The following is a 15173-nucleotide window of genomic DNA, read 5'->3' as shown; positions in this document are numbered from 1 at the left end:
GCATCCATTTCATTGCAAACACCTATAAAAAAAACTTATTTTAACATTCCAAAAAATAATTTCAAGAAATAAAGGACATATTGTCTAAAATCGAACACAAGACATTTTTTTTTCAAATCGAGCAAAAACTAAAGACAATATATGATCTTGGTGACAATAAAGACAAAATAAAATTCATTTTATTCATTAGCCATTACAATACGCTTATCTACCTTGAAATCGTATTTTCTTAAACTACACATACCTCAAGGCGTCGAGAACTCCAAATAGGTGAAACAACTTGAGGAGCCATTTTAGCCCTTTCTCTATAGTCTAGCAAAACATATATACGTCGTTTTAGAGTTGAAGAAATTAGCACCAATTTTACATATATAACATATTAGAGAAAAGATAAAATAAATGTAAAAACACACCTTGAATTCTTTTTTCTATAATTGTAGTTCTTCCCCCAAATAAATTGTTGAAGTTAATGCGAGAATTAACTACAAATTTCATCTTATATAAGTATCACACATCCTAATTTTCATTTTTATTAAAAACGTTGGTAGGTAAAGTGTACGTAGAGAAGTAAATGAAATTCTTTTGCTTTTTATCCTTATTGTGTTTTGAATTAATCGTTAGAATCTAATTTAGTTATTATTTTGTGTTTGTATTCAAATTGCAGGGGGTGACATACCCACATATCAATAAAGTTACATTAAATTGAAAAATAATGGTAATGGATCTTCTTTGCACTTTTCTTTTGGTTTGAATACTCTTTCATTTTTGTCGGGTTTTCTTTTTTTTTTTTTAATTATGGTGTGTGCAATATAAAATGGTAGTATGAATATATGATATGTGGTGACATGTTATATTATATTTTATCTGAAGTAATCAACTCACAAGATTATCGTGCTTGGGTCGAGTATGTAATAACAAATAATTGGATGCGAGCTATAAGAGAAAAGGAAGAGAGGAAGGGATGGATAAGGATGAATAGTGCAAGGACAAAGTGGAAGATGAGTGTTAAGAGAGAAAGTAAAGGTAGGAAGGAGGGGAGAATGAGGTGGTTGAGGTCGCGAGGACATTGGAGAGAGAGAGAGAGAGAGAGAGAGAGAGAGAGAGAGAGAGAGAGAGAGAGAGAGAGAGAGAGAGAGGAGTAGTAAGAGGAGAAAATGGAGAAGTACTTGGAAGAGAAGTGATTATAACGAGAAATTACAAAAAAAAAATGTAACGAAACTCCACTTTAAAAAATGAATTTATTAAACGTACCGAATATTGTTTTCATTAGTGTATCAGTGTAACACCCCTCATACCAAGGTGTCTTACCAGGACCACTGTGGACATGGTCCACCTGCAAGCCCAGCCTATCTATGGACATGACACAGTCTTTTGAAAGTCACGCTCGGCGGCGTAAAAATGCTTTCGACCGGATCGTTTTAGATCGGTCGGTTTCGTCTCGGTAAGGGTCTCGAAACGATTAGAGATGTTCGGAGTCGCCACCAAGCATTTGTGGGATGCTTGGAACCCATTCGAAATCCACTTTATACCTCGGTCAAATCAAAGTACAAAGCACTGTTTGACATAGGTACTAAAGATGAGGAAATCGTCCCTCTTTAGCTTCCTATCTCTAGAATGACTCTCGTACGCCCTGGATAAGGTCGTCCACTATCCAAAGTTTCTGAGTAAGAGGTGAAGGTATGTATTGGGAAGCCCTTTAATCAGACACCCAATCCCGCCCGCGGTAGCGGCCTCTACTGATCGATCTTGGTCGGTTGAATGCAAAAGTTGATAAAACGGTTTAAATGCATGAATGCGCATCCAATAATTTAAACCTAACATGTGAGAGCTTTCTAAGTTGGTTGATTTAATCCAAGTATCAAGTATAAGATGTCGAGTTGGATTAATGATTGATTTGCATGCAAGACGGAAGTTAAACATCAATTTACCAAATTAGGTTTATGGTGCATAACGTGATCCATTTGTCCTAGTAAGGCATTTTGGAAATATGGCTTTGAACAAATGAATAGTCATTTGATCCGTCCTATATCCTGGTTAACCGGAGTCGGGATCGTCCTGGACTAATGCTGGAAAAGGGAACAGGCCCTGTACCAGGCGGCTAGATGAGGCGCGAGCCAGCCGGCGGTGAAAGGGGACCTCCCCTGGTTTTGAAAATGAGAAATAAAAGGCCTGTTTAGACGCGGGTCAACCAACGGTTATATGCCGTGTTCTGACCATTGAAAAACGTTTGTAAAACGTATTGAAAATGGGTATTTGAACCCGATTTGATTTGAAAGGGTCGTTTAGACCGCATTTGTTGATTTGAAGAACTAGACCCGAATAATCATCATTATTTTGATAATATTCGGTGTGCGGGTTCGGCTTGACAAGCTTGACATGAATAGTTCTGAAAATAATTATGAACTAATTGTTTTAAGTTCATTTGAATATCATTAGTCGATACTCATCATCGTACCCGGGTTAAAATCCGGCATGGTATGTAGAACCAAGGATGACTTTGTGTTGGTGAATAATATGCTTGTTTTGAAAATGTAAAGAAATGATGAAAGGCTTTAAAATACCTCCCAAAATGTAAAGAAATAAAACAAAAGGGTTTAAATACCTTTTAAATGTCATTAACCAAATATTATAACCGAAACACGGATTTAACCATCATGGTATGAAGAACCAAGGGTGAAAAATGTTTTATGGTTAACACAAATAAAATAAAATAAAAAGGTTCGAAAATATTTGAAATGCTAAAAACCGGTTACAAATATGAAAATGAATTAAAGGGAAATGACGAGAACAAACACGGTTGAGTTCTGACCTGGACACCCCCATTGAGGCGCGGGCAAGCCGGCGAACCAAGGGGCTTCTGTCTCAGGCCAAAAATCAGTTTTGGCTCGTTTATTCCATGTTTTGATTCATGTTATGCATGTTTTAGCATGTTATAGTCATAAAACAAATAAAAACATGATAAAAGGAGGATTTTTACACCCTCATACTTACATGTTTGGTTATGGCGAGTGACCGACGTAAGTGTAACAACTCGTTTGGTCGAAAAAAACTCGGTTTAAAACCGTTTTGGTAAGTAAAAAGAGTGTTTTAAGATTAGTGACGGTGTAGTGGTCGAAGTGGTCGGTCAAGTGATTTAATGCACGATGACGGTGCCAAACAATGTGTAAGGCTTGTATTTACGATCGGTAGGTCGTAAATATGCGTCGGATTGTGACTTAAGAAGTCGAGTCGAGAATTTGAAGGGAGAAAAGAGGGGGGCGGACACTCGCGTAACTTCTCAAATGGGGGCATTTGAGGGGTATTTATAGGAAAATGAGTGGTTGTGTGAGTTTTGAGGGACGTGGCCACCTGACTGCTCAAAGAGGCGCGAGCCACGTCGCGGGTCTTCGAGTTGTCTTGTCGCTTTCACACAAGAGCAATCATGATTTGTTCTATCCTAGGATTTGGATGAACATGTTTGGTACTTGACTATGTAAGATTCCGGGAAACCTTAACATAGAAGATTTTGAAATGGTTTGTTTTTTGTGGTTGACTCGGTTTGACTCGTTGTTGGAGTCGGGATTTGAATTTTTGAGTCGGGTTTTGGTCCGGTGTCGGTTTTGACTCTAGTTAGTGTCATTGCGACCCCGTCGTCGTACATTAAACACTCCAGGTATTTTTGAAATGTTTTGAAATGTTTTATTTTTGAAATCATTTTAAGTTTTCCGACGTAAAGTTGTACACAAACTGTCGATCAAACGCCGCGATTCCAAAGCATGTTATAGTCCGATAATCATCGCGTGTTTGTTGGAGTCTCAACAGATACTGGGTATCTATAGAGCCCCCACTTTGACTGAGGCTTGGACAGGGCGAAAGTCAAAGTAGAGCCCCCAAGTCAATCGAAGATTACAACCTGGAGACCCAAGCGACGTCAAGGCGGCTCAAAAGGATTCGGGCCAAGGACCTGCCGTCGGGAAGGGCGACGCCAAGGTGACTCGAGGGTTCGAGCCATGGACCTGTCGTCGGGAACATTTTAGAGTCTGTCAACTATCCGTATGGGTCGTTTAAAGTCCGTTAGACTACGTACAAAGGCTCGCCAGCCATAAGAAGGAGTCATACCTAGGGCATCTTCGGATACGTCCTTGCGTGTTTGCGGACAAAGGCTCGCTAGCTGTGGTGCATACATGAGGAGGGCTCGCCAGCCGCGATGCGTAGTGAGGCCTGCCAGCCATGGTGCGTAGATGAGGGGGGCTCGCCAGCCGCGATGCGTAGTAAGGCTCGCCAGCCATAGTGCGTATATGAGGATGGCTCGCCAGCCGCGATGCGTAGTAAGGCTCGCCAGCCATGAGGCGTATATGAGGAGGGCTCGCCAGCCGCGATGCGTTGTAAGGCTCGCCAGCCAAGGGGCGTACCTGAGAGGGCTCACCAGCCGTGATGCATTGTAAGGCTCGCCAGCCAAGGGGCGTAGTAAGGCTCGCCAGCCACGATGCGTAGTAAGGCTCGCCAGCCATGGTGCATATATGAGGAGGGCTCGCTAGCCGCGATGCGTTGTAAGCCTCACCAGCCATGGGGCGTATATGAGGAGGGCTCGCCAGCCGCGATGCGTTGTAAGACTCGCCAGCCATGGGGCGGTCGGTTAAATGGACCTTGAGAATAGCCGCGTCGGATGGGCTTGTTTTGAAAGTAGCGAACTCGTGATGCCGCCGTGAAAATAGTGAATTTTGAATTTCACTATCAATGTTGTTGAAAGAAGCGGGTTCCGCGAGGAAAACCCCTGTTGGTATTTGAAGGAAATAGCGAATTTGGAATCTTCACTATTAATTGGACTGACGGTTTATGTGCAGTCGTTGACATTTGAAGGAAATAGCGAATTCGGAATCTTCACTATTAATTGAAGTGACGGTTTATGTGCCGCCGTTAACATGTGTAGGAAATAGCGAATTTGGAATCTTCACTATTAATTTTGAAGTGACGGTTTTTGTGCCGCCGTTGACATGTGTAGAAAATAGCGAATTTGGAATCTTCACTATTAATTGAAGTGACGGTTTATGTGCCGCCGTTGACATGTGTTGGAAATAGCGAATTTGGAATCTTCACTATTAATTTAAATGACGGTTTATGTGCCGCCGTTTAAGATTCGGAGAAATAGCGGATTTGAATTTTCGCTATTATTTTTGTAATTTTTTGAAGGAAAATAGTGAATTTTGATTTCACTATTGTTTTTTGAAATTGATGGTTTAATTGCCGTCGTTTGCATTTTGGGGAAATAGTGAATTTTGACTTCACTGTTATTTTGAAATTTGACGGTTTTAATTACCGTTGTTGAAATTTGAAGAAATAGCGGATTTGAATTCTCGTATTATTTTTGAGATTTGACGAAATAGCGAATTTTGAATTTTCACAATTTGTTTTTGTACTTGAAAAATGACGGTCCTTAATGTCGTCAACGAAAACTCGAAGTTTAATATGGGAAATTGCGCTAAAGCCCAAATTTCGGTGAAAAAGCAAGGGGGGTCTGATTGAGGCACGAGCCACCTTGCGAACCAAAGGGGCTTCCCTATTTTTGTGTAAAAGACGCGAGGTTTGGCTGCATCCCATTCCTCATTCATCTTCATTCTTCGAAAATCCCATAAAAATTGCCATTGTCGGACCTTTGCTCACTTCCATTCGTGCTATCAACCATAATGTCATCTCAAGGTATGTATTTCCTCTTGAATCCATTTGAATTTGTTGGTCTTTAGCTTAATTGAATTAGGGCAAAATTTTACCCTAGAAAATCGATTTGGGCGTTTTTTATTGAGCCCATTTCGAGTGAAATTGATGATTGCACTAGGTTAGAAACCTGTTTAGGAGTATAGGGGTGCTTTTAGTTTGTATTTTGGTCCCCGTTCCCGCTCCCTATGCTCGAAAAACGTGAGTGAGGTGAGAAACCGTCTCATCTCGCAAGGCCAAGTTTATTTGCTTGGGTAGTGGGTCCCACTAGGTTGTATTATAGTCGGGAAAGATCATATTTGCCATTATGGACCTTTGTTGGGTTTTGTGGGCAAAATTGGAATTTTTGCCTTTTGTGACGGTCTTATGTCTGACAAAATAAGCGCCTGTTTGGGCTTAAATTGAGTCAGTTTGCCTTGAAATGGACCTTATTGGTAGTTTAGGTTACCTTGAGGCATGATAAAATAACGTTTGCCTTTTTGCGGTCGTTTTTGAATTTTTGACCGGCTTGGGCTCAAATTGGCGTATAAATTGCCTTTTTGAGCCGTAGAAAAATTCCTCATTGCATTGGGAATGTATTTTGTGTTGTTGGCGGTCCTTGTGTGGGTCTTGAGATGCCATTTTTTTGTTGTGGTCGTTTTGACTCGTCTTTTGCTTGAAAAGAAGGGCGAGTCGTTTTTGTGCGGTTTTTGTGAATTGTTTTTGTTTTGTTTGGTTGGATTTGGGCGGGGTTGCCCTTGTTTTTCTTTGCAGGTTGTTTGTTTTTTTTTTGTTTTTTTTTTTGGATTTGTCCATTTTACGCCGTCATAATGCCGAAATTTCGGCTGACATTTTTTGTTTATTTTTTTGATCGCAGGGTACCATTTGGGACATATGGGGTCCGTTGTTGAGGCTTTGGAAGAGGAGGATGATCCCGGAGGAGCTGCAGTGACCGAGAAGGCTGCCGATCTGAGGCGATGGTGGAGGATGCTTCCGTAGAGGAGGAGAGGCTGCTGATGTGGCCGGCTTGTCCTTTTCATTGTGGCTCATAGATGGGATGGCTGATGATTGGGGGTCAGCACCGGGGTGGTGCGTCGCATCATGGTCCTTAGCCTCCTTATCATCCGAAGTCTGCCAGACACTGTCTTCATTTTGGTCGTGGAGCAGAAACAAGGTATTACCATAATGGTAATCACCTCTGCTTCCATTATTGCTCCTCTATTTCTTGTGTTGCTCCCTTTCTTTTCCGTTTGAGAGGATAGAGCGTGCTTAGTTCGGTAGGTGGCGGATAGCCCCAGTTCGTTGTCTTAGGCCAGTGTCTGTATGATAGACGATTGTTTTAGGCCAATGTCTGTATGATAGATGGTTGTACTGGATCCTGTTTGTACGGTCAGTTGTCCGTATTAAACGTGTGTCGATGTATTTTGCGTGAGGCGGTTTGTATATATGTGTTTTTGGATTGTAGTTCATTTGTGATTTTTGGCTTTTTTTGTGTTGTGTTTTGGAGGAGCGTTGTCGGCTGTCGATTCTCCTTTTGCTTTGCACCAGTCCCTGCATCGTTAGTGTAGAAAACAGGAAACAGATAGCACATATACATAAATGCAAACACGTAAAAGCATTTGATTGAAAAACAAAATTAACCAAGATGACTTGAAGTTAAAATTTGAAATGAATTTTGAAAAATTCCGCGACAAGTCGTCACGTTTGGAATTCAAAAGGAATTAATTTGAAAATTGAGCAATTAACTCGTGTCGTGAATTAAATTGCATCGAAATGTTGAAATTGATTTGTGACACGAAAAATTTAAAACTCAAACCGTCACGGATGAATTTTAGAAGACAATTTTTACGAGTGTATTTGATTTGATTTTTGAGGTCAAGACTCGAATTTGTGAGTGCTTGAATTTTGAGGAAAACTGATGTCGTTTTATCAATTTTCGATTTTATTGCGAAAAAGCGAAAAATTTTCAGAATTTTGATTGACATGGAAACGATCCGTCACGGATCGGGGCGACTAGCCCTTCCCCCCTTTAAAAAAGAAAAAAAAAATCCGTATGTTTAAAGCTGCGTCATGGAAACCGTGTCGGATTTCGTAAAACGCGAAAACAAGGAAATGTGAGTGTGAGGAAACACAAAATGTCCTGGACCATCGCAAAGAGGAGCGAGCGTCCTGGCGGGAGGTTTGAGGTGTCAAGAGAAAACACAAGTTAAAAGAGACAAGTCAACAGCGGGAATCCTGGGGAAGGCCTAAAGAGGCGCAAGCTGCCTGGCGATGGAAGCCAGCTCTCCCCTTTTTCTCAAAAATGCGCTCATTGTTTTGTATAAATAGGGATGTTTGCGCCTCATTGTTTCATCATCCGAAACACAAAAACATCTCCATAAAACTTCTTCTTCTTCTTCCACAAAAATATTTCATGGATGCCTTTGAGAATGCGTTGCGACAATGGTGTCGGGATTTGTCGCCTCCTGAAAAGTATCAACTCGTTTGCATGGGAGTTGGTCAATTGTTGGTGCTCCGTCAAGTCAAAGTACAATCCTCATTTCTCGAAGCATGTTCTCGATTTTGGGATTCGAAACACCATGTTTTCGTTTTCCCGTAAGTTGAAATTTGTCAACTTGCCGAAGAAGTTGGAGCCATTGGTGGCTGGCCGGTTTGTGTTGTGGTCATGGGCCACGTCTCGGTCTGCGGATTCGGGCCACCTACCGGTCCGTAGTCGCGGGCCACCTGCAAGTCCAGTCGATCTGTGGGCATGCAGCAGTCTTTTGAAAGCCATGCTCGGCGGCGTAAAGATGCCTTCGACCGGATCGTTTTAGATCGGTCGGTTTCGTCTCGGTAAGGGTCTCGAAACGATCGAGTCGCCACCAATTATTTGTGGGATGCCGGGAACCCGTTCGAATTCCACTTTATACCTCGGTCAAATCGAAGCACAAAGCAGCGTTTTGACATAGGTACTAAAGATAAGGAAATCGTCCCTCTTTAGCATCCTATCTCTAGAATGACTCTCGTACGCCCTGGATAAGGTCGTCCACTATCCAAAGTTTCTGAGTAAGAGGTGAAGGTACGTATTGGGAAGCCCTTTAATGAGACACCCAATCCCGCCCGCGGTAGCGGCCTCTACTAATCGATCTTGGTCGGTTGAATGCAAAAGTTGATAAAACGGTTTAAATGCATGAATGCGCATCCAATAATTTAAACCTAACATGTGAGAGCTTTCTAAGTTGGTTGATTTAATCCAAGTATCAAGTACAAGATGTCGAGTTGGATTAATGGTTGATTTGCATGCAAGACGGAAATTAAACATCCATTTACCGTATTAGGTTTAGGGTGCATAACATGATCCATTTGTCTTAGTAAGGCATTTTGGAAATATGGCTTTGAACAAACGAATAGTCATTTGATCCGTCCTATATCCTGGTTAACCGGAGTCGGGATCGTCCTGGACTAATGCTGGAAGGGAACAAGCCCTGTACCAGACGGCTATAAGAGGCGCGAGCCAGCCGGCGGTGTAAGGGGCCTTCCTCTGGTTTTGAAAATGAGAAAGAAAAGGCCTGCTTGAGGCCCGGGTTAGCCAACTGTTTTATGCCGTATTCTGACTATTTAGAAAACTTTATAAAACGTGTTAAAATGGGTATTTGAACCCGATTTGATTTTAAAAGGGTCGTTTAGACCGCATTTGTCGATTTGAAGAACTAGACTCGAATAATCATCATTGTTTGATAATATTCGGTGTTGGGTTCGGTTTGACAAGCTTGACATGAATAGTTTTGAAAATGATTATGGACTAATTGTTTTAAGTCCATTTTGAATGTAATTAGTCGATACTCATCATCGTACCCGGGTTAAAATCCGGCATGGTATGTAAAACCAAGGATGATTTTGTGTTGGTGACTAATATGTTTGTTTGGAAATGTAAAGAAATGAAATAAAAGGCTTTAGAATACCTTCTAAATGTCATTAACCAAATATTATCACCGAAACACGTATTTAACCGTCATGGTATGAAGAACCAAGGGGGAAAAATGCTTTATGGTTAAAACATGTGAAATGAAACAAAAAGGTTTCGAAAATACTTGAAATGGTAAAACCCGATTACAAATATGAAAAATGGATTAAGGGAAATGACGAGAACAAACACGGTTGATATCTGGTCTGAGTACCCCATTTAGGCGCGAGCCGTTTGGCGACCAAAAGGGCTTCTGCCTCAGACCAAAAATCGGTTTTGGCTCGTTTATTCCATGTTTTGGTTCATGTTATGCATGTTTTAGCATGTTAAAGTCATGAAACAAATGAAAACATAATAAAAGAGGATTTTTACACCCTCATACTTACATGTTTGGTTATGGCGAGTGACCGTCGTAAGTGTAATAACTCGTTTGATCGGAAAAAACTCGGTTTAAAACCGTTTTGGTAAGTAAAAGAGTGTTTTAAAAGTTTAGTGATGGTGTAGTGGTCAAAGTGGTCGGACAAGTGATTTAATGCACGATGACGGTACCAAACAATGTGTAAGGCTTGTATTTACGATCGGTAGGTCGTAAATACGCGTCGGATTGTGACTTAAGAAGTCGAGTCGAGAATTTTAAGGGAGAAAAGAGGGGACGGACGCTCGCGTAAGTCTCAAATGGGTAGCATTTGAGGGGTATTTATAGGAGAATGAGTGGTTGTGTGAGTTTTGAGCGATGTGGTCACCTGGGCTGCTCAAAGAGGCGCGAGCCACGTCGCGGCACTTCGAGTTGTGTTGTCACTATCACAACAAACGCAATCATGATTTGTTCTATCCTAGGTTTTGTAGTCACATGTTTGGTACTTGACCAACATGAATCCGGGAAAACTTAGCATAGAAGGCTTGAAGATATTTTGTTTTTGTGGTTGACTCGGTTTGACTCGGGATTTGAATTTTCGAGTCGGTTTTTGGTCCGGTGTCGGTTTTGACTCTAGTTAGTGTCATTGGGACTCCATCGTCGTGCATTAAATACTCCAGGTATTTTGAAATGTTTTGAAATGTTTTGTTTTCGAAATCGTTTTAAGTTTTCCGACGTAAAGTTGTACACAAACTGTCGATCAAACGCTGCGATCCCAAAACATATTGTAGTCCGATAATCATCGGGTGTTTGTTGGAGTCTCAGCAGATACTGGGTATCTACAGAGCCCCCACTTTGACTGAGGCTTGGACAGGGCGAAAGTCAAAGTAGAGTCCCAGTCAATCGAAGATTACAACCTCGAAGACCCAAGCGACGCGAGGCGGCTCGAAAGGATTCGGGCCAAGGACCTGCCGTCGGGAAGGGCGACGCCGAGGCGACTCAAGGGTATGAGTCAAGGACCTATCGTCGGGAACAGTTTAGAGTCTGTCGACTTCCTTTTCGGGTCGTTTAAAGTCCATTAGACTACGTACGAAGGCTCCCACCATAAGAAGGAGTTGGCATCTTCGTCGCATGGTCTTGCTAAAGTTCATTAGACTGTACCCGAGGCATCTTCGGGATGTGTCCTTGAAGGGTGCGGACAAAGGCTCGCCACCATGGTGCTCGCCACCATAAAAAGGAGTCATACCCGAGGCATCTTCGGATGTGTCCTTGCATGGATGCGGACAAATGCTCGCCACCATGGTGCGTAGGTGAGGAGGGCTCGCCGCCGCGATGCGCGGCTCGCCAAGGTTGTAAGGCTCGCCACCATGGTGCGTATGTGAGACTCGCCAGGAAATGTGACCGTTGAGGCATCTTCGGGATGTGTCCATGGAAGGGTGCGGACAAGTGCATTGTAAGGCTCGCCGGCCATGGTGCGTTGTAAGGCCGCCGGGTGCGTATGAGAGGAGGACTCGCCACCATGGTGCGTTGTGAGGAGGCTCGCCGGCCAGCGCGATGCGTTGTAAGGCTCGCCAGCCGAGACAAGGAAATGTACCCGAGGCATCTTCGGGATGTGTCCTTGGAAGGGTGCGGACAAAGGCTCGCCAGCCATGGTGCGTATGTAAGGAGGGCTCGCCAGCCGCGATGCGTTGTAAGGCTCGCCAGCCGTGGTGCGTTGTAAGGCTCGCCAGCCAGTGGTATGGTCGGTTAATGGACCATGGGAGTAGCCGCGTCGAATGGGCTTGTTTTGAAAGTAGCGAACTCGTGATGTCGCTGGGGAAATAGTGAGTAGGGGTTCTAACTATCACTATTTTTGGAATGAGTGGGTTTTGCGAGGAAGCCCCCTGCTGGTATTTGAAGGAATAGTGAATTTAGAATCTTCACTATTCGGTTTGAATTTGCAGTGGCGGTTTTGATCGCCGTTTGCTCTAATTTTGAAGGAAAATAGCAAATTTGAGTTTTGCTATAGCGTTTGAAGTGACGGTTTATGTGCCGCCATTGACATTTTGAAAGAAATAGTGAATTTGGAATCTTCACTATCGATTGAAGTGACGGTTTATGTGCCGCCGTTGACATTTTGATAGAAATAGTGAATTTGGAATCTTCACTATTAATTGAAGTGACGGTTTATGTGCCGCCGTTGACATTTTGAAAGAAATAGTGAATTTGGAATCTTCACTATTAATTGAAGTGACGGTTTATGTGCCGCCGTGGACATTTTGAAAGAAATAGTGAATTTGCAATCTTCACTATTAATTGAAGTGACGGTTTATGTGCCGTCGTGGACATGTGTGGCGAAAATGGTGGAATTCAATTTCCAACTATTATTTTGAAATTGACGGTTTTAATTGTCGTTGCTTGAAATAGCGGTTTTTGAATTTTCGCCACTATTTTGAAAAATTTGAAGGAAAATGGTGAGTTTTGATTTCGCCATTATTTTTGAAATTGGCGGTTTTGATCGCCGTTTGCTCGAAATTTGGAGAAAATAGCGGTTTTCGAACTTTCGCTATTATTTTTTTGAAGTTGGCGGTTTTGATCGCCGTTTGCTTGAAAATAGCGATTTTTAAATTTTCACTATTTGTTTTGTTTGTTTTCGAGGAAATGACGACATTCAATATCGTCAACGAAAATTTTGTAATTTGTCATGGGAAATTGGGCCAAATCCCAAATTTCGCTGAAAAAGAAAAGGGGAGGCCTGGTTTAGGCGCGAGCCACCTGGCGATGCAAGCCGGCCCCTATTTCTTGTTAAAAAGACGCGAGGTTGAGCTGCGGATGATTATTCATCTTCCACCTCAAAATCCCCCAAAATCGCCATTAAAGGACCTTCAAGCTTGCTTTCACTTGTGCCATTGTCAACAAATGTCATCTCAAGGTAAGTATTTCCTCTTGAATCCTTTCAAATTTGTTGATTGTTAGCTTAGTTGAATTAGGGCGGATTTTGCCCTAAAAAATCGAATTGGGTGTTTTTGATTGAGCCAATTTCGAGTGAAATTGATGTTTGCATTAGGTTAGGAACCTGTTTAGGAGTATAGGGGTGCTTTTAGTTTGCATTTTGGTCCCCGTTCCCGCTCCCTAGGCTCGAAAAACGTGATTGAGGCGAGAAACCGTCTCATTTCACAATGCCAAGTTTATTTGCTTGGGTAGTGGGTCCCACTAGGTTGCATTGTAGTTGGGAAAACCCGTATTTGCCATTTAAGGACCTTCGTTGGATTGTTTGTGGGCAAAATTGAATTTTTGCCTTTTGCGACGGTCTTATGTCTGACAAAATAAGCGCTTGTTTGGGCTTGAATTAAGTCAGTTTGCCTTGAAATGGACCTTATTGGTAATTTAGGTCGTGTTGAAGCGTGATAAAATCACGTTTGCCTTTTTGCGGTCGTTTTTGAATTTTTGACCGACTCGGGATCAAATTAGCGTATGAATTGCCTTTTTGAGCCACAGAAAAATCCCCATTGTGTCGGGAATGTATTTTGGGTTATTGGCAGACCTTGTATGGGTCTTGAAATGCCGTTTTTGTGGTTTTGACTCGTCTTTTGCTTGAAAAGAGGGGCGAGTCGTTTTTGTGAACCGTTTTGTTTGGTTGGATTTTGGGCGGGATTGCCCTTGCTTTTGCATTGCAGGTTGTGTTGTTGTTTTTGGATTTATCCATTTCATGCCGTCGTAATGCCGAAATTTCGGCTGACGTTTTCTTGTTGTTTTTTTATTGCAGGATATCATTTGGGTCCTATGGGATCCGTTGTCGAGGCTTTGGAGGAGGAAGTCGATCCCGGAGGGGGAGAGTCGACTGTTTTTTGTTACAGGCTTGGTTGTGTTTCTCCCTGGCGGCCTTTGTCTGGCCAATGATCGGGTATCGATCGTTGGTCGTTGTCTGCAGAGATCCGGATAGGCGGCTAATATGGCCGGTTTGTCCTTTTCGTCGTGGCTCATGGGCAGGATGGCTGATGATTGGGGGTCAGCACCGAAGTGGTGCATCGCATCATGGTTCTTGGCCTCCTCATCATCCAAAATCTGCCAGGCATTGTCTTCTTTTTTGTCATGGAGCAGGAGCGGAGGGTTATCGTCATGGTAACCTCCTCTACTTTCGCTGCTGCTCCTCTGTTTCCCCTGTTGCTCTCTTTCTTTTCCGTTTGAGAGGATAAAGAGTGCTTAGTTCGGTAGGTGGCGGTTAGCCCCCAGTTCGTTGTCTTAGGCCAGTGTCTGTATGATAGACGTTTGTTTTAGGCCGTTAATCCGTATGATAGACGTTTGTTTTAGGCCAGTGTCTTTATGATAGACGTTTGTTTTAGGCCAGTGTCTGTATGATAGACGTTTGTTTTAGGCCAGTGTCTGTATGATAGATGTTTGTTTTAGGCCAGTGTCTGTATGATAGACGTTTGTTTTAGGCCAGTGTCTGTATGATAGACGTTTGTTGATGTATTTTGCGTAAGGCGGTTTATATATATGTGTTTTTGGATTGTGGTTTGTTTTGTGATTTTTGGCTTTTTGTGTTGTGTTTCGGAGGAGCGTTTGTCGGCTGTTGATTCTCCTTTTGATGTTTGCACCAGTTCCTGCATCGTTAGTGTAGAAAACAGGCAACAGATAGCATATACGCATAAACGTAAACACGTAAAAGCATTTGATTGAAAATCACGTAAAGCATTTGTTTGAAAATCAAAATTAACCAAGATGACTTGAAGTTAAAATTGAAATTTTGAAATGAATTTTGAAGATTCCGTGACAAATCGTCGCGTTTGGAATTCAAAAGGAATTGATTTGAAAATTTGAGCAATTAACTCGTGTCGTGAATTAAATTGCATCGAAATTTTTGAAAATTGACTCGAAAAAATAAAACTCAAACCGTCAGGAAAGAATTTTAGAAAAGGATTTTTGCGAGTATATTTGGCTCTTTAGGTCAAGACTCGAATTTGTGAGTGCTTGAATTTTTGAGGAAAATTGATGTTGTGTTATCAATTTTCGATTTTGATTTTTGTTTTGCGAAAAAGCGAAAATTTTTCAGAATTTCGACTGACATGGAAACGATCCGTCGCGGATCGGGGCGACTAGCCCTTCCCCCCTAAAAAAAGAAAGAAAAATCCGTATGTTTAAAGCTACGTCATGGAAACCGTGTCGGATTTCGTAAAATGCGAAAACAAGGAAATGTGAGTGTGAAGAAACACAAAATTTCCTGGA

Source organism: Silene latifolia, unplaced genomic scaffold, assembly GCF_048544455.1.
Source record: "Silene latifolia isolate original U9 population unplaced genomic scaffold, ASM4854445v1 scaffold_241, whole genome shotgun sequence".
NCBI classification, from domain to species: domain Eukaryota; kingdom Viridiplantae; phylum Streptophyta; class Magnoliopsida; order Caryophyllales; family Caryophyllaceae; genus Silene; species Silene latifolia.
Note: the sequence above shows the minus strand (reverse complement) of the source record.